The sequence below is a fragment of the Anastrepha obliqua genome, chromosome 2 (genome assembly GCF_027943255.1).
Source record: "Anastrepha obliqua isolate idAnaObli1 chromosome 2, idAnaObli1_1.0, whole genome shotgun sequence".
Lineage (NCBI taxonomy): Eukaryota > Metazoa > Arthropoda > Insecta > Diptera > Tephritidae > Anastrepha > Anastrepha obliqua.
In genome coordinates, this window is record NC_072893.1 from 22,794,536 (window position 1) to 22,815,440 (window position 20,905).

General features: G+C 33.8%; 1 protein-coding gene and 1 non-coding gene across 6 annotated transcripts in view; one reads left to right on the forward strand and one right to left on the reverse strand.

The window, feature by feature from the left end:
• The window catches only part of LOC129237086 (ras-related protein Ral-a), a 92,448-nt gene that overhangs the window by 18,160 nt on the left and 53,383 nt on the right, over window positions 1–20,905 (forward strand). The gene's annotated exons all lie outside the window — the stretch shown is intronic.
• Window positions 20,209–20,281, reverse strand: Trnar-ucg (transfer RNA arginine (anticodon UCG)). The gene has a single exon. It is a non-coding gene; the product is annotated as a tRNA-Arg (tRNA).

Here is a 20,905-nt window from a genome sequence, read left to right on the forward strand (position 1 = left end):
TTCTCATGAAACATTTATATAACTTTTTTAGGTAATTACATTTTTTTCGTACCTCATGAACCTGCTTACAAGGCAATGCATGTAAATGTCTTTCTTTTTGTTTGTTTTGTTTTTCATTATTTCTAACACTTTGTAAATTTAAATTTGTTTCTTCTATTGAAACATTCTTAGAAAATTATGTGAAATTTTTGCTGCTTTGCCTTTTTAATTTTTTTTTGAATTTCTTATATAACTGTAAATCCTAAATTTTTCTCCCTTTGGCGAATTGCTACTGACGTCATCGGCCTAAATTTATAACGTCTTGCACATTTTATTTATCCACCGCCAGTCAAACGTAAACAGAAAAAAGCATTTAATGCCATTGTTGCTTCCATCAAAGCTAAAAAGAAAACAAAAAGTAATTGTCCGCATTTTTCGCCACCGAAATACTCATTAATTTGTGTTTTCCTGGAATTCCATATGGCTCACTTATTCCAAATTCCGTGTGCGCGTGTGTATGTGTGTAGGCATTTGTTTGTGCCTGTTTGGTACTATTTTTAAAATTCTACACTTTTCGACTTCTGAATTAGGTGTATTAAGTAAGTAAGTAAGTTTTATATCTTAGCCGAATTCGGTTTTTCACTAGTTGGGGGCAATCAAGAGCGGGTTTCTCTCCCTTCGCTGCCTTTTAGGGGCTCCTGCTTTGGAGAGAGTCGAAAAGTGTGACGTCTTTATGAATCCATTGTGTACTCTCTTTAGAGGTTTATAAATGTTTGAATGCTAGTTACCCAAGGCACAAATCACTTGCACTTCGAGAGTATAACTGGATTGGTTCTGTAGTTAAGCCACAGGATCATTAGCTGGCACAGCTGTGTAGTTTTGCAGCTCTGCTCCTGCTTTTGGAAACTCGTCGTAGTAGTAGCAGAGGATACTTCTATTCGATCTCGCATACTTGTGTGGTTTAGCGCACCAGACAGGGCTAGTTTATTGGGGCGACCCTTTTTAACACCTGGACGAAGGAGGTCTAATTGTAGTTAAAGGTGGAAGTCGATGATGCACTAATATCGACTGTAGAAGGCAGTCACCTTCAACAATTTGCTCTCCTTCTCGGCGCATACAACCGCATTTGCCACTAAGGTCCAAAACCAAGGTCCAACAGCTGGTACCACAACACCAACAACAACAACAACCAAGGTCAACCAACAAGGACTTCAAATCGCTAGCCAGCAGCACTTGGGTCAGAGATAAAGAAATGTTTCAGACTTAAATGCCCAATGTAATTGGGCCGGTCGGTTCTGAATTACCCTACGCCCGTCTGGTCGCCTGTCACTAGGGATTTAGAATTAACAAAGCTTCAGACCTTTCCGAATAATGCCATCAGGTCAGTTACGGGATGCCTCTTGATGTCTCCCCTGCAACATCTACACAACGAGGCTTCCATGCTCCCGGTTAAGGATCTTAGTAAGATGCTCAGCAGGACACAAAAGAGTCGAAGTATCGGCCATTGGGCACACTACAGATAGAAAATTATTATTAAGATGCTCAACAACCGATTTGTGATGGGGTGCTACCGTAGGAGGCACTTACTAGAGTCTAACCCACCTCATCGGCGAGTCAGGAGACATCTTGTTTACTACCCTTACGAGATCCAGTACTACACACTACTGCAACTACTGGATCGAACAATTTACAGACAGACATTAAGCGACATTCATCTGGAGTCTCTTACCATCTTCCTAAACTTCCGTCCCCCGAATGCCGTCATCGGAGTCAAACCACCACTCATCGCTGTCGAGGAGTTTCAGCTGCCTGGTGAGACTCGCCTAACTTTGGCTCAATTACCTTCTGTGTATTGTAGCAGGTGAGACTCCTGGTGTGGGGTCTATTCACATGCCCTCTCAGATCCATTTATCTAACACTCCTCTTCCTTTGGACCCATCCCCGTTGTTGTAGCGGCATAAACATTCTCCATACATGCTCGGGGAATGCTACTAGAGTGACAGTCCTTGGCCGGATATAAATCCGGGTCGTTCCGGTAACGTAGAGCCGACTGTCCCGTCGAAACAGCTTGTTTCCTGTGCCTACCGTTAGCTGAGCTAGACGATGACGTTCGGGGACTACATCGCACTGGAGGGCTCGATCAACTGCTACAACAACAAAAACATCCCGCATACTTCAGAAATTGCGTTATTTTCGTTTCTGCAGCCTTTCTGCGGTAAAATTTTTTGCTTCACAACTATTCGAGGCGTTTCACTAGCGACTATAAATTTCTAGGATTCGTCTTACCAATTCGGTAACCTTTGTAGGCACAACTAACTGTTCCCGAATAGAATGTGTAAGTTTATTGAAGGGTCGGTTCGGCATCCTTCGCACTTGGATCTAAGCACTGTCTGCTACTTCTTGGTTCTGAGGTACATTTTGCTACTGGGGGAACCTCTATCCTTAAGTTATGCCTAGATCCTCATACAGTAAATAGTACTGTTTGACAACTTCGCCATTGGATATTTCTGAAAGAGGTGTGAGAGAACCAGGAATCATCTGAAAGACTACCTCTAAGGAGAATCCCTGTCTAGAGGTGGAAAAATTGAGCTAAAACTGCCGAATTGATTGGGAGAGAGTTCATAAAAGATGGCTGCGTTGAAATTTGTACGAGCAAATCTCGTCACAGGCTTCAAGATGCTGGTTCAAAAGTTCACCTTTCTATCAGAAAGCCACTTTTTATAACCAAAAAAAAGTTTTTATATGGCCAAAAAACAGCATTTCCTCTTGTTAGTATTACATAAATAGCTTGCGACTTGTCTTCCTCTGTTAAAACACTTACGGCGAATCACAAAAAAAAAAAAAACGAAAACTAAAGCGAATGAAGTCTATTGCCAAAATAATTTGCTTACACAAGTAGACACCGTAGTAGAAAAATAAAGTTTTCACGTTGCCGGAACAACCGAACAATTTATACTAACTGACGGGTATCGATGGAAAATATGAATCTGCAAAGTTGTTAATAATTAATAACTAAAGATTTGTTGCCGGCCGCCTTATAAATTTTGGTATATTTTCCTGAAAATCAGACATCGAGGTTCTTCGCAACATTTCACATAAAGGGCTGTCAAAATCCATACAAATTGCATAGCCATGACATATGCGTGAAATTTCGTATGTGTCTCACGGCAAAGTTCACGACGTGAAAACACCGCGCAATATGCCAGTCACATTTTTTTTACGCCTATTTAAAAGGCGCATGCCATTTAAGCGAAAGAAGATGACGACGAATAAGACCCAACTGTCAAACAGCAAGTTTCCTGGGCCTACCGTTAGATGGGCTAGACGAAGACGACCGGTGATTACACTACATTACAAAGTTATTGATACAACAACAACGACGAAGACGACGAATAATAAACAAATAAGTTGTTACGGGCTTAGGGGTAGTCAGAATTTTCAAAAAAATGCAATTTTTTAAGTGAAACTTCTTAGGCGTCAATGGACGAGCGAGAATAGAGAGTAAAATTTCAAGGCCATGCAACGTTTTGGGCATTTTCGTTCCGCGAGAGAGAAAAAAGATATAACGTAGATGAAAAGGAGCGAAAGAGATATACCTTAAATATATCGTATGTAGATACACTTTAGGCTCTTTTCCTTGAGTTTTTCCTTGTGGTTGCTAATTTCTAGTGAGAAATAACACTACCAAGTTTTTGGCGCTTGTTTGTTGGTGCAAACTTGTAGGAAATATATTTTTGGTGCCTACTTTTTGGCGTTATATTTCCTTGTTGCCTACTGTTTGGGGCGTTTTTTGGTCACAATTTTTTTTGGCGTTTTTTTTGTGCCTACTTTTTGGCGCTTATTTTCGTTTCCTGGCTAGTGCTTGTGCGTACTATATAGTGCTATTCAGTCGGATTTATTGGTATTGCCTTGCGCTAATTTCTGCCGTTGCTGCGGTCCTGGAATCGCTGCGTTTGTGCGGGTGATAAACGCTCGGAGTAGTGCGCGTTGTTGTCACGGTTTGTGTCCGGCGTTTACCTACATCGGTCAACTATTTTACGTTTTTTGTAAATTTTGTCTATTTGTATTCTCTGCAAATGTTGTGAATTTTTTTAGATATGTATTCTCTCTCTCTCCCTCGCTCTCATTTTCTCTCGGTCTCTCCCTCTCTCTTTGTCTGCCTTGAAAGTTTCACTTCTGTTATGTGTACTACGTTACACGCACTTTTTTTTGAATTGGTTATCACTGTAACTTAAAAACCGCTTGGTAGATTTCAATAAAATTTATACTGCCTTTGAAAAACATAAAAACCTCGTGCCTGATCGAAGGATTTTTTTTTTTTCAAAATTTAAAAATTTTTAAACAATTAATTGTCGGTTTGTTTTTCGAAAATCTGAAAAATATTTCCCGAGGCCGCCATATTGTTAATTTTGAAAAAGCAAAAAGTTTTGATCAGGCACAAGATTATCTATTATTGTAATAAAACGAATTTCTTTTGTCCGATTGATTTTACATGAATCTCCAAGGACTTGTGATGATCACCGCAAAGGACTTCTGGAGAAACGGGCTCCACACAAACAGCGATACTTTTACAGTTATTATGTTTTGGAAATTTTGCAAAAGTCAAGTCGAAACATGATGAATAATTCCTATGTTTTTTTTTGTAAAATAAAGCAATTGACTAGCAAAAAAAAAATTATTGAAAATCATCCTTTTTTCGGGCCTCTGACTACCCCTAACCCCTTCAATAAGCTCTGTCAATAAGCCCTTGTCTTATAGTTACGAAACGCACTGTATTAGTCACAGTTATGTAAATACCAAAAATATTCAAAATACACAAAATTAGCATATTTCCATACGCATTTAAAAATAAGCAAAATATTTCTTTCAAACTAAATTTTTTCTTAGCTGTTGGCTATAAAAATTTTCCAAACATTCAATAGAAGAAAATGCATATTTTTTATTGCCTTGATTTTTGTTCCCACAACTGGACGCAAATTACTTTATAACACTTGAAATTTATTTATATAATTATATATTCAATATACATACCTACATGAACAATATTTCTGTTAAGTACACTTCATACTTCACAAATACTGGGGAAACACCTGTTCCCCTTTAGTCATACATTTTCGCTTTATGCATTCAGTGAATCACTCAGTGCCGTATTATTTATTTTATACGAATAAAAACTTAAGCGTGAGTCATTTGCTAAAATGCGAGACCTCTAACTCGTAATTTAAATGTTTATAATTTCGATGCAGCTTTTTGATAGCAAATGAATTGATTGATTACTAAGCTTAGCAAATTGCCCGTGTACAAACATTTTTATCTGCCGCCAGCCAACCGGTATTGTTTAGTCGATTGTTTTATCGATTGCACAGCGATAGTTTGAGATAAATAGAACAATGGAATGTTAATGAGAGTATAAATGGAAAATAAAATACACAGGTGCACAAAATAACTAGTGTGGTACTACTCATTCTGGGGCTGTTATGGAAGTGGTTGCAAAACGTATGCCAAATGGGACAGCAGTTGCTGCTGAAACTGGGGTGCTGTACATGAGATCCATGTCAAAACTGTAACTAAGATAAATGGGTGTTTGATAGTATGGTGTTAGGGGTAGTCAGAGACCCGAAAAAATGATGATTTTCAATAAGTTTTGTTTTTTGCTAGTCAATTGCTTTATGTTACAAAAATAAAAACATAGCATTACTACATCAATTTTCGACTTGACTTTAGCAAAATTTCAACAAAAAAAAAAAAATAAAAATAATAATTGTAAAAGTTATCGCTGTTTGTGTGGAGCCCGTTTCTCCAGAAGTCCACTTTTTTCAAAATTAACAATATGGCGGCTTCAGAAAATATTTTTCAGATTTTCGAGAAAAAAACCGACAATTAATTGTTAAAAAAAATGGAAATTTTTGAAAAAAAAAATCCTTCGATCAGGCACGAATTTTTTATGTTTTTCAAAAGCAGTACAAATTTTATTGAAATCTACCAAACGTTTTAAGTTACAGTGATCACCAGTTTAAAAATCATAGTTTTGAGAAAAATGCATTCAAAGTTTTGCTATCGAGCTCCGGAGCGCCCGAGCGGCCTTTGTTAATTGTGGAATAACTCGAAAATACTTTTACATACCTTTATTTGTCGGATTCACTTCAAATTTTCACACAATATTTTTAAGATATTATACTTTAAGAAAATACAAAAAAAAATTCAATTTTTTGAAAATTCTGACTACACTTAACCCCTTATGGAAGCCAAAATATTTTCTAATCTCGGACACAAAACGGCGTTAGACTGTTGTTTGGGGCTCGAGCGCAGACTGGTGGTATGCTAAAATGGGCTAGTTTTGCCTCAGCTTGCGAATACATATACATATGTATAAAGGAAAGATTCTACAACAAAGTGGCTAGCGATAAGAGTGTTTAAAATTTTTCATTTGTCATTTACTATTTACTATTTTTTTCAATATGAGGGTGCTTTTTATATTTTGAGATTGGACCACAATAGCGATATTTATTAACGAAAATGTCTATGTTTTTATATTTCCCATGATAGTAATCTCATTTTTAACGAGGGACCAGCGTTGCCATATTGAAAAAAAAATATATTTTTTTACCAAAAAACTGTAGCCTCAAATACGACAAGATTTTTTACAAAATTATACTTTATTTTATTTTTATCAAAAATATATGCCAAAGAACATTAATTAATTTTGCGAAGCCACAGCTTTTAACCCCAATTGATCTCACCTATCGCCCTTTGCATTATCCCACTGATCGTATTGGGGCACAGTCCTGATGCCATTAGCACCACCTCATCAGCGTACGCAATCACTTTTAACCAAAGAAGTGGACGTAGTACTCCCCTCGTTCCCACGACAGTCGGTTCTACGTAACCGGAACGACCCGGATTTATATCCGATCAAGGACTGTCACCTCAGCAGCATTCCTCGTATATGCACGGGCAATGTTTATGCTACAAAAACAACAACAACGCAGTACTCCCTTCTGTGGAGTACCTCTATCAACCTTATTACTTACGTTGATATTACCCATATGAACTCTAATGATCCTGGTTTCTGGCATAGAGATGGCCAACTACTAATGCAATTGTCCATCCCTAAGTGTATCAGCGCCCGTTGCTTGGCATCGGTACGTTATTAAATGCGCCTTCTATATCCAAGAAGCTGTCATGGTGTAGACGTGTACTTTGGAGAGAGCACTCTATTGTTCGGATAACCTCGTAAAGCGCTGTTTCCGTAGATTTGGCTTTAAGGTATGCATGCCACTTTCCAATGAGTTTCTAAGGTGTATATATGTATATCCAAAAGCCTTTCAAAAGTTCTTAAAAGAAGGACCAGAGACTGATTGGTCTGAAATCCTTCACCGATTCATGTCCCCTCCTACCTACTTTTGGTACGAAGACAACCTTGGTTAGTTTCCAACTATCCAGAAAATTGCTTAAGTTTAAACAAGCAGGGTTTCCTGTAACATCCCATTAAGATCCGGAGATTTGAGAGTTTAAAAAGATTTGATTGGGCATGCAACTTTCTCCTTCGTAATTACTCGTATTACATCTGCAAGATGCTGTGGACCATTTTGTCTCCGCCTAATACCAATTCCAATCCCACTTTCGTGGACTCTGCATCCCGGAAAATGAGTGTTTAAAAGAGGTTCTTCTGCCAGTATCATCCCAAGATGCCATTGAGCGATAAAGCTAACTCAAGCAGAATCTCTGATAGATTCGATAAACTCTTTCCAGCTCTCTTTCTAGGCGGCCCTAATTGCCTTCTTGTACTGTCTCCGACTTTCTCTCTATAATTCCTAATTACCTGTCGAGTAGCTAAGGTTAAAGGCTTATCTTGATTCTTCTTTTAGTTTTAAAAGCTCACTGCTCCACAGGAGGGTGAGTTTTTTTGCTATATACCATACTATAGGACACGACATTTGGTAAGCTTTACTAAATGCCTTCTCCAATGATATAACCCTACTCTTAAGGTTTTTCGTGAGAGCGAATAGGTGGTTCGGAATCCTTCCTATTCTGTTTTGTACTAAATTTTTTAATCTGTTCCAATTGTTTCTTAATGGATTTCGATACGGTAAGGGTGCATCTACCTTAAATGCAATCAGACGAAAAAAGTATGCGTTCGACTCTAAAAATGCGACACTCAACGAAGGGAAATTTTCTCCCTCGAAAAGCTTTGCCAGGGAAGTTGTTTGAAAATCAGCTAACTACTTCAAACGTTAATATTAAGAAATGCGTTCCCAGACAAAGATAGATACCTACCTGGAGTGTCTTGTGCTCTTTGCTGAGTAGACAAACTCATGCCATTTTACAAGATAGAGCGCCACATTGATGATCCGCTATTGCAGTCCCCCATGTTGCTATCGGCATTTAAGGCAATTAGCCGACCGGTTCTAAACTATGCTGCGATTGTCTGGTCGCCTGGAACTAGTGCGTCGCAGTGGACGAAGCTTCAGACTTGCCAAAACACTGCCATTCGGACTGCGACGGCATGTCTACTGATGTCACCACTTCAACATCTACACGACGAAGCTCAGATGTTCCGCGTGAAAGAGCGCAACAAACTGCTCAGCAAGCAGTTCCTGTTAGGGTGTTACCGCAGGTCCCACCTATGCAGACACCTGCTTTAGCCCAAGCCGCCTTCCAGGCACGTCAGGAGGCACCTCCTCAATTACGCCGACGAGATCCAGGACAAAAGTGACCGACAATTACTGGAGCAAACAGTGTACAGACAGACAATAAACGACATTCATCGGGAGACCATTACCACCTTCTTAAGTTCCCGCCCAGTGAATGCCGTAATCGAAGTCCAACCACCACCCATTGCAGATGAAGAGCTCCAGCTTCTCCGAGAGTCCCGCAAAACCTTGGCACAATTACTTTCTGGATACTGTAGCAGGTTAAACTCTATATCTATCCAGGATAGATCCCGACATACTAAACATATGTCCGACATATGAAGGCCCCCGCACGACACTAACCACCTTTTCACATGCCCCATCAAACCCATTCATCTAACACCTTTCTACTTCTGGACCCAACCTGTCGAAACAGCAAGCTTCCTGGCCCTACCGTTAGATGAGCTAGACGAAGACGACCGGTGATTTACACTACACTGACCGGCCCAATAATACTGTATTGAAGTTCCTAGCATGTTCCGAAGGTTCCGGCAGTCATGCACCATTTTTGAGGTGATTTTAGCTGACAGAAGAGCTTTCAAAGCCGCCTGACTATCCGAACGTATGTAAATGTGGGTTCCTCTCATTTTTCTGTGAAGACATTCCCTTCATACATATCTCAATGGCATGTATTTTTACCTGGAAGGTTGTTGGGTAGAGACCCAATCGATTTTTTTGAATTTAGGTCCACTGATTCCCGCTCCTATTCTACCTTCTTCTAATTTCGAACCATCAGTGTCCCATATCTGGGCTCCAGGTTTGACGGTGATCGAATTATTTGTCCAGGTCGTAGGTTTATTAATAAGAACTTGGAAATTCCTGAAGAGAATGGGTTTGGGAGATAATGTATCCACCCTATAAAGAATAGGAGTATGTCGGAAGTCCTCTAAGATCTTTAAATGTCCTTTCATATCTCCACTTTTTAGATCTGAGATGCCTTTTAAACGTAAAGCGCTCAAGCGTGCTTCTTTTTCGACTTAAATGGGAAGCGGTGGTATGCATAGGAACACACCTAATGAGTCAGTTGGGCTTCTTTACATTGCTCCTGTTATACCGATACAGATGAGGTTTGTGCAGGCAAAGAATGCTCTTGTGGCCTTTGCAGTAACTTTTTCAAGAGAGAGTACCAAGTGAACAATTTGGCAAGGTTGATACCCAAGGTTGAATGATAGAGGTGTAATCGTTTCTTCCGGTCCTCAATTCTTAGTGGAACAAAGGGCATCAAGAGGTGTATTTATAGTAAAAATAAGCAACAAAATACCAGAAAATATAACGAAATCATTTTTACAAAACGAGTGCCTTATCTTGTTACATAACCTGAAATATAATAAAAAAGTCGTTCTCTTAACAAAAGAGTTTCTCTCAGCAAAAAACTTATAAATTAAATTGTACATAACCATAACACATTTATTTAAAAAAACGCACATTTTAAAGACAATTTGTCACGCATACAAAGTTCTTTAAGTAATTGAATGAAAATTTGGTATTTTATTTTCTTTAAATGGGCCTTTTAATGCGTTTTTATACCCAAAGCTAGGCAACATTGCAGTAGCGAGAGAGAGAGTTGACTGCTGAAAGCAGAAGAACAACAACAATAACCGCAATCGCGGGCAATGTGAGATGTTAAAAAAAGTAAAGCTAAATAAAACTGAGTGAATTATTTAACTAATTTTCAAAAAATTTATATTTTACAAAATTATAAACATTACATTTTAATTAGAACAGGCTAGAAAAATGTCATGAAGAGAGCACTAAAACTCTGAGACTAAATAACAAAAAAATGCTAAATTAAGTTACGAAAATGGTAATCTGGCCATACTGGTCACAAATTGCGCTAGTATGACGTCACTCATTTTCAAATTCCCTGAGTGCGAAGTAACGGTACCACCATACGCGCCATCTTATTATTCTTTCCATCATGGTTGATACCCAGGTAGTCGGTCGTTTTTGTGGAGAGTTGAAGAGTCGGTTCATTTAGGATAGGACACATTTACTCTTGATGTTCCTTTTCCTAGTGAACGGCACTAGCGCAGTTTTCGATGGGTTAATAGAGAGTCCTTTGCCGGTGTGCCATTTGCTTATTATACTGAGGGCTTGCTTCGTGCGGTTAGAAATGGTCTCCTCATGCCAGCCTATTATTATGTACACCCCTCATATAAAATATCACTATTAGCTTTGGCAAATAGAAAATAAAACTCACTATTGCATTGCATTCAAATTACATTTTTTTGGTGTAAAAAATGCTGGTGTTTATTTATCAGTTGTTGAAAAGCGAAAGCCAGACACAAATGGGGGGAAAAAGCGAAATCAATTAAACAAATAAAAATAATAATTCGAACAACAAATGCTGCAGTGGAAAATCTTCACTAAACACTTGAGCCGATTTTTCGCTGATGTTGGCGCGGCGAGCGGGTGCAAAGAGACATGGCATACAAATTTCGCTACTATCCGCTTAAATTTTCAAACAAACTCTGTGGTATTAAAATGATAATTAATTGTGCGTTTGAAATCGACGCGAATGTAGGCCGTCCGTCGAGTCTGTTGTGCTTTGTTTCGAATTCGCTCACCCGCGCGCGAATCTCAACCATTGCCTGCCGTAGCTTTAATTATTCCAAGTAGCTGCGTATATGGCTCAGATAAAATAGAATTTCACACAAAAACTCGGTGCAAACTACCAAGACAATTCAACGAATGCGAACAGTAGACAAGAAAAAAAAAACAAAAACAAAAAAGATGTACTCCCAGAAGATTGAGCACCTGACGTAACGCAGTCTCAGTGAGGCGCGTTGCGGCGAAGGTGAGGAAATACATGGATATAAATATAAATGACACGTAGACCCCCTGGAGGCGCTGTTTTATAGATACACACACACACACACATACATACAAAAAAGTTCGCACAGCTCAATGTGAAAGAAATTTTTAACGCACAAAGCAAAAGAAACAAAAAATTAAATAAATAAACAAATGGCAAGTAAACTGCTGGGTAGCCAAAACTAAACGAAAACATTTCCATTTTTATATAATAATTCTTAATTACATCGCATGTCTTGGTGCGCAAATTTCTCACTGGGCCTAATTGGTTGTGTACACACCAGAGACCTGCATGGCTCACTGTTTTCTTGAGTTGTTCATACGTTAAATTTCTTGCTTCACATTCAGTCAATTGAACCAAAATATTTGGTCATGTGCAGTCAGCTCATGCAGGCGAACGCGTAGTTCAGCTCAGTCAACACGTATGATCTAATGTCTTCGGCTCAAATCTAATCATTGAACAAAAAGCAGCATTGAATGAAATTAGCATCGGCCTTTACGTTCAAACGATCAAACTTGTTCAAAGAAGTAATTGTCATTATTGTAAATAGCACATGTTCGAGCACTCGAGCGTTGGCGTACAATGTACGCTGTAAATTGCGTTTCGTATTTGAAAGGATTGGTTGGTTTCAGCAATGTTTCCTTATTTACATTATTTTCTTTCGTGTTTTACTATAAGTTTTAAGAAAAAAAAAAAACAAATATGAAAATATAGTGTTTTTGCTTTAAAATTTTGCTTTTACTTTGCTATCGTTAGTTACAAGCAAAAACTCATGCGGGATCATACGTGTTCAAACCGGCTCATTTGGCTCTATAGCCCTTTTATTCTTGCTCAAAAAAATGAATGTATAGCCGAACGAGCAAATACCCGAAACGGCTGCTATGAAGACGATTGGTGATAGCATCGGAGAGCTAAAACGCAGCACATGATTTGATTGAGCTGAAATAAACAATGACAATAACTTATTTGAACAAGTTCAATCATTTGAACGCAAAGGCCTGTTTTTTTGTTCAAGCGAAGCGTATGAATGTTTTACACTGAGCCGGTGCAGTTCTCTGGTACACACCAACCTCTACTCATACATTTGTATGTTTGTGTGTTTGTAAGCGTCTCCACTAACAATCGAGGTGCTGATGCCAACCGTTGCTGGAGCTTAGACTGACACTGACAGCTTTTTGTGCCGCCTACCAAACAACCAGTCAGCCCCGCTAGTGTTTTTTCTTGCTTCTTTGTCAAATCAGCAGGTAAAAGAACGCCAAGTGGGACGGGCAGGTTAATTTGTTCCTGTATTCTTGTATTTCATTTTCCCACTTCAAAATTCTCTGTTCAAACTTTGCATGATTTCTTACGCTACATAAATACTATGACTGCGCTTATACACTAAGAGTTGAGTTTACAGTGGCGGGCATGAATATGCGGCGCCCTTTGAAAAAAAAAAACAAATAAAAAAGAAATAAAAAAGTAAAAATATTAAAAAAAAAATTATTAAAACAAAATATTAAAAAAAATATTAACAAAAAATATATAAAAAAAAATATATTAAAAAAAAATATATTAAAAAAAAATATATTTAAAAAAAAATATTTAAAAAATTATTGAAAAAAAATATTGAAAAAAGAATATTAAAACAAAATATATTAAAAAAAATATGTTAAAAAAATTGATATTAAAAAAATATTTAAAAACAAAATATTGAAAAAAATGTATTAAAAAAATATATATGTATATAAGAAAAAAATATTTAAAAAAATATATATAAAAAAATATATAAACAAAATTAAAAAAAAAATATATTAAAAAAAATGTATATTAAAAAAAAATAGTGTCGACAGTGTAGGCAGGCATTTGCTATGCAGTTGTCCCGGTCTAGCCAGAAGTCAACTCGCTCTTCTAGGCTCTCCAACAATTGACAATCTTTCAGTACTCTCGGACCGGAAAATCGAATCTCTCATTAAATTCTCGAAACGAATAAATATCTTGGACCAAAATATATAGTAAAACTCTCGGTTAGGTGGGGAAATCATACAAGATAATGAGCTCTAGGGCAACACAACCAACCAACCAAAAAAAAATATTAAAAAAAAATATTAAAAAAAAATATTAAAAAAAAATATATTAAAAAAAATATATTGAAAAAAATATTATATTATATTTAAAAAGAAATCAATTTGTAATTTTATATATTTATTAAAAAAAAAGATGATTTAAAATGAAATTAAAACAATTTTTTTGAAATCGGAATTAAAAAAAAAACTAGTTTTCTTATTCAAAAATATCCAATATTTAAATACAAAGCACGCATTCTTACCTAAACATTTTTCTCATCGGCATCCCCCTGACCGTTGTTAAAGGGGAATTACACAACTTATTTCTCAGGAAAACGTAGAAAAAATGGAGCTCCATTTCCTCATGTGCTATTTCGAAAACTATGTGGTCCCAATACATAGACGGAGGACTCAGAAAGTCCTCACGACTCCACGCCATTCGTGTTTACCAGTCATTGGACGATCGACTCATACGCGGAAAGCAAGGTTTACCATTTAATCCCCATTGCAGAAGCTGTGGCGACCTTTCAGTGAAGGAGACTATTGAGCACTTTCTCTTTGAATGTGCGGGTTTGGCAGCTCGACGATTAAGATCACTGGATGCTCCTTTTTTTGATAGCCTAGGGCAGTGCGCCAAGCTAAATCCCATCAATCTTCTCTATTAGATCAACAGCTCTGGCTGATTGCAGGTATCTGCCTGTTGGAGATCTTATAATGGTAGCAAAACAGCGCTTTAGTGCTACTCCCTAAGTAGCAGAGTGTTACTTCATTCATATCGCCTACTTAACTACCAGGCTATTTGTGAATTTCTCGCGCGAAAAATGTTTCAACTTCAGTAATCGAGGTTTTTCTTTTTAATTCTCAAAAGAACCGAAGTTCCGAACTGCAAGTAAATTACCGCTAATTTTGTCTTATGAGTCATATGAGGGCCAGTGCTTCCCAGTTAACTGCTTCTGGCATTTTATTTGCTCGGTGCGTTTGTTTATTGTCATCAAGTAAAATCAGGTCGTATTGCCTCTTTTGCTAATCTGGTCTGTTTTGGAGCTATTTTTTCCCGTTGTTGTTGTTACTGGATCATTGAACACCCTTGCTAGGTCCGAGCGGAACTTTTTCCATTCATATTCCCTCAAGGGAGGAGCAAAATTTCCAGGCAAGGCATGGCAACGATATGTTTACGAATGGCTCAATGTTTGACGGAAGAGTTGGTGGGGGAGTATTCTGTAAGGAGTTCCCCATCAAGGCCAAATTTGGGTTTTCGGTTCACTGTAGTATTTTCGAAGCGGTAATAGTCGCAATTAAGGAAGCAGTGGATTGGCTGCTGACTTCTGTAATTGCAGTAAAGGATGTAAATATCAACTCCGACAGCCAAAAGGCAATTAGGGCTTTGGGCTCGTTGTTTATGCCTTCAAAATTAGCTGGGGAATGCCTGATTTCTCTCTCGATTGCATCCGAATACTTCGATACTTGGCTCATATGTGTTCTCGGTCACATAGAGGGAAACTGCTGGGCTTAGGAGGTGTCTAGACAGGGGACCCTAAAGACGGTTTCATCGGATGACCTGCTCCTGAAAAGATGGACCTCTCGTTAACTCAGCGACTGCTGAGCTAGTGCGTAAACGTGCAAGGTCGCGAGTTCGTTCTGGCCACGGTGGCTTGACGTTGCGTAATGCACTCAAATCTCAGAATGTTAGCCCAGACCCAATCAGCATAAAAGATGCCATTTTAGAACCACTGTTTTTGTTTGTTAGTCGAACCATCTTGATTTGACTATGAGTTTGCCTATGTCGTCTATTTGATTTTCTGCAATTTCTTTCAAGTTAACTAACGAGATTTCTCCCAGAATTCTATGTCGTAGCGAACCTAGACTTGAACACTCACACAGATTGTGAAATATGTAGTGTTTCCTTAGACTCTTCTTAATTGCAGCTCTACACATCTATCGTTGTACGGTCACCTCATCTTCTTGGCTTTGGCTCCCAAAGGTCACTCGCCGGTTATTGTTGACATAATTCTGAATATGTCTGCTCGTGGCTTTCTTAAAAACTCACCAGTTTTGGATTTGTTGAAATTGGGCCACGTTTGTTTAGTTATTTTGCAGGTATCCGTCTTAGTCCATCTGCCTAAGCGAGAAGATCTCCTTTTTGCGTACACCTTGGGGACAGCCTCTTTCTAACGCTTCGGATTCGTTATAGGATGACCCCTGTCTAGCCAGTTCATCAGCTTCAGGGAGTAGGGAGAACAGGAAGAGATGAGTATATCCGTTGCATTGACGCAAGGCTGAGATGCGTATGGAATACTCGAAGAAACATTGACCACGAAATATGTAAGAAAAACCCGATCTGCAACTGATACCGATTTACATGTCCGCCACTGTAGTACCTACCCATCCGTAAATATACATGTAATTTATTTTTCTCTGTATGTAAGTATGTTTGTCCATATGTGAGCCAGCATTATTATGCCTGGGAAATTTCTTACGCTTTTCGCGCTTTCATGGTGCGCTTTTTATACTTTGTACGAGTTTATTAGAAGCTGTGTTTTTTTTCTTCCTTAGCGCAGCGAGTTGTTCAACTCAAATTAGCGGTAAAATATAATCAACCACTGTTATTATGTTTTCGTTTTACCGTGGCTTAGTTTAAGTTACCACGTTTTTGCGAGCTACTCCAACTCAACGTGTTCTTGTTATTGTTGTTTCGGGTAATTTGTTACGCTAAATATACACCAACAATAAAAAGACGCCGCTGTTGTTGCTCGTTTTAGGTCCCCTCTTAATTTGGGCTGCCATCGAAATGGGTGAAGAAAACAAAGAAGTAAAGAAAAAAATCGTGTAAAGTCGTTCATGAAGAGTTTTCAACACCTATACACACATACACAGGTATAGATATGTATGTGTGTACACTTCTACAAATATTCAGAGCTAAAAATGGTGAAAATAAAAATATTTTGTTTTTAGTTCTTATGACTAACTCGTTTTAAAGTTGTTAACGATTTGTCTTTCGAAAAAAGCTGAGCAAATTTATTAAAATTTACTAGGTTAGTCTATTTATGTATGCATTTCTATATAATTATATGGCATGGAAAACAATAGCCCATATAAATTGGAGTAATAATAAACGGGTTTTAAAAACGTTATTAAAAGTTATAAAATCATTCAATTAAATTAAATGCGTATAAATAAAATATGAAATAATGAAAATAAATGCTGAAATAATAAATATTAGTTGGAGGAAAATGAAATCCTATAAATAATAAAAATGCTAGAAAGCTATAATAGAAATTTGAACTAAAAATGTGTGAATTAATTAAAACAAGTAAATCAGAAGTAAATTAACTCGACGCGCGCTGATAAATGAACAAAAAAAAAAAAATGAAAAAAAACAAACAAAAAAACAACAAATAAAAATAAAAAAAATTACAAACAAATTTTCAATAAAATAATTTTAAAAAACTTGTAAATAAAATAAATAAAAAAAAATTTAATAAAATAAGTTGTAAACAATTTTTTTTTAAATTTGATATAAAAACATAAAAAAATTTTAAATAAAATAACTTAAGAAAAGTAAAATAAAAGAAAGTAAAAAAAATTAAAATAATAAAAAAAGTAAAACAAAGTAGAAAAAAAATATAATTAAAAAATAGAAAATATAAATATTAATAAAATAAAAATTAAAAAAAATTAAATAAATTAAAAAAAAAAATTAAATGAAATAAATAAAAAAAAAATTGGAAAAATACACTAAAACAAATTTTAAATAAAATAAATTTAAAAAACTTTTAAATAAAATAAATTTTAAAAACTTTTAAATAAAATAAATTAAAAAAAAAATTGAATAAAATAAGTTGTAAACAATTTTTTTTAAATTTGAAATAAAATACATTAAAAAAATTTTAAATAAAATAACTTAAGAAAAGTAAAATAAAAGATAGTAAAAAAAAATTAAAAAAGTAAAAATAATAAAAAAAGTAAAACAAAGTAGAAAAAAATATAAAAAATAGAAAATATAAATAGTAATAAAATAAAAATTAAAAAAAAATTAAATAAATTAAAAAAAAATTAAATAAATTAAAAAAAAATTAAATAAATTAAAAAAAAATTAAATAAAGTAAAAAAAAAATTATATGAAATAAATTAAAAAAATAGAAATAAAATACATTAAAAAAAATTAAAAAAAAGGTTTGTGTTGTGAGTTTGTGCTTTTACCCTTTTGTTTTGTTTTCGAAAGGCTTGAAAAAATATTATTTTTTGGAATTTTTAAAAACTGCTATGTACGACTGTACCAATACAATACACGTACAAAAATTTAAAAAAATATTACAATAAAATCGGTTCATAAGTCTTCGAGAAATCGAGACCACCGTGTTCAGAAAAGTCGTTTTGGGAAAAACGCGTTTAAAGTCTTCATTGGCCGTTGTAACTCACTACCTGCACTTATTGCATTGCATTATTATAACTTCGTCAATTTTCAAGATTTTAAGTTACATTTTTTTACATATTTTTGAATACATCTACTTTAAGAAAATGCAAAAAAAAATCCATGTTTTTAGAAAAATCACAGCGGTGTTCCCCCTTAAATAAACGAAAGTAAAAAATTTTAAATAAAATGAATAAACAAAATATAAAACTAATTAAATAATATAAATTAAAAAAGTAAAATTTAAATAAGCAAACAAAAATTTTTAAATGAAATAAATAAATTAGAAAAAAAAAATTAAATAAAAGAAATAAAAAAAAACTTTAAATAAAAGAAATAGAAAAGAAATTTTAAATAAAATGAAATTTGAAATAAAACACATTAAAAAAATTTAAATAAAATAGATAAAAGTTAAAAAAATAAAATCAAATAAATTAAAAAAAGGTAAAATAATAAAAATAAAAAAATTAAAAAAAAAAAACACAAAGTAAAAAAATACAAATAAAAAAGTAAAAAAGTAAAAAAAAACACAAAGTAATTAAAAAAAAATAAGAATTAAAAAACTAAAATTTAAATAAATTAAAAAAATTTAAATAAAATAAATTGAAAAAAAAAATTAAATTTTGAAATAATTAGTGCATTTAATTAAAGTTAAAAAAATTCAATAAAAACTAATATAAAATATGCATATACAAAAAAAAAACAACTAAAAACCATGAACAAAACATTAAAAAAAAAATTTAAAAACAGATATAAACATTTAGAATGTTAAAAAGATAAACTAATTTTTTTAACGATAAAAAATAAAAAATATTTAAAAGATAAAAAAAATTAAAAAAAAATAATAAAAGTGTAAAATTCTAAAAGGATAAAAAACAAAAAGATGACAAAAAAAAAATTAAAAATTTTGAAAAGATAAAAAAATAAGAAATATTAAAAGATAAAGAAATAAAAAATATTAAAATGCTAAGGAAATAAAAAATATTAAAAAGATAAAAAAAAAAATGAAAATGATAAAATAAAAAAAATTTTAAATTTTAAAAAGATAAAAAAGTAAGAAATATTAAAAATATAAAAAAATAAATAAGAATTTTTATAAATAAAAACATTAGGAAGATTAAACAAAAATCTACTAAAAAGATAAACGAAAAAATTAAGAAAAAAATGGAATAAAAAAATAAAATTAAAAATAATAATATTAAAAGACTATAATAAAAAATGGAAAAATAAAAAACTAAACAAACAAAAAAATGTCAAAAAGGTTAAAAATATTAAAGAGATACAAAAATAAGAAATATCAATAATAAAAAACAGAAAACTAAAAAATTATAAATATAAAGAAATATAAAAAATATTAGAGAAACTAAATAAAAAAATATATATATGTTAAAAGGATAAACTAAAAAAAGAAAGATTAAAAAAAAAATAAAATATATTAAAAATATAAACTAAAAAACGAAGAAATATGGAATGGAGAAGATGAAATTCATAAACAAATAAAATTAAAAATATTGAAAGAATATAATAAAAAAGGCAATTAAAAAAATTAATGAACAATTAAATAATTTAAAAATATAAAAAAATGAAATATAAAAAATATAAAAAAATAAAAAATAAAACAAATATTAGAAAATAAATAAAAAATATATATATGTTAAAAACATAAACTAAAATAATCAAGGATACTTAAACAAGAAAAAAATTAATAGTAAAATTAAAAATATTAAAAAGATATAATAAATTAATGAACAATTTAATTAATTAAAAATTAGAGGGATAAGAAATAAAACATAAAAAAATAAAAAATATTAAAAATATTAAAAAGAAAAAAACTAAAAAATATTCAAAATGTAAAATTTATAAAATTGAAAGATGAACTAGAAAATGAAGAATATTAGAAGATGAAAAAAATAAATTAATTAAAAGTACTAAAAGGATAAAATAAGAAGAGCAATTGAAAATCTTAAGCAAAGAAAAATTTAAACTAAAGTAATAAATTGTACTGGAAATAAGGTATAAAAAAATTTAGAACATTAAGAAATAATAAGTAAACTGATGGCAAGTAACAATAAATAGGAAGCTGAAAAAAGTAATAACTAAAAAAATAAAATAGAATAGTGCGAAATTGGTTAATAATAGCGAAAATATAAAATTTAAATAATTCTAATAAATAATAAATAAAATTAAAAAGAAAAAAAAAGTAATAATAAAAAATGTTGTTGAAAAAGCAGAAATATTAAATTAAAAAAAAAAATTAAGTTTCTGCGACCGTGACAGGACTCGAACCTGCAATCTTCGGATCCGAAGTCCGACGCCTTATCCATTAGGCCACACGGTCGTTGTATTCACACTCGCACAATGTTTCATTTAAGCACAGCGCGAGCGTGCGCATAGCAAACATAAGCAATTGTAACAACAAAACCAACACACAGCGACAACAAACCATAGGCGAGGGTTTTTTGTTTGTGGCCGTTTGAGAATTTCTTAGTTCGCTACCATTGATTCGCTTATTCGTCAGCAGCACTTTTGCGTTTTGCTAATTATGTACGCACGTATGTATTGCACAGAATATTTAAAGTGAAACAACTCGAAAATTTGTCAAAATAAAATTTCTAACTGCTATTCATACAGAACCAGTAGATAAGTTCAAGATGAATAGTAAGCAAAAGATAAACTTGGTCTTTATTTTAAAATTCTGTCTCAACAGTTATGTTTCTCCACCCTGATGTTTCTCCTCATGTCACACCGCGTGACATCATCGTGTTGACATATTTCTTTTACATCTTCTGCTAAGAAAAAAAAGAAACAAAAAAATGCTTGTGTTATGTCTCTTTTGAAGAATGTGTGCGATGTGTGTGCTTGTTTCTCTTGTTGTAAATTATGGAATGCTTTATGGATAACATTCACCAACAACATTTGGTAATTATGTGTATTGTTGGGCAGATATGTAGTCTTTTTTGAG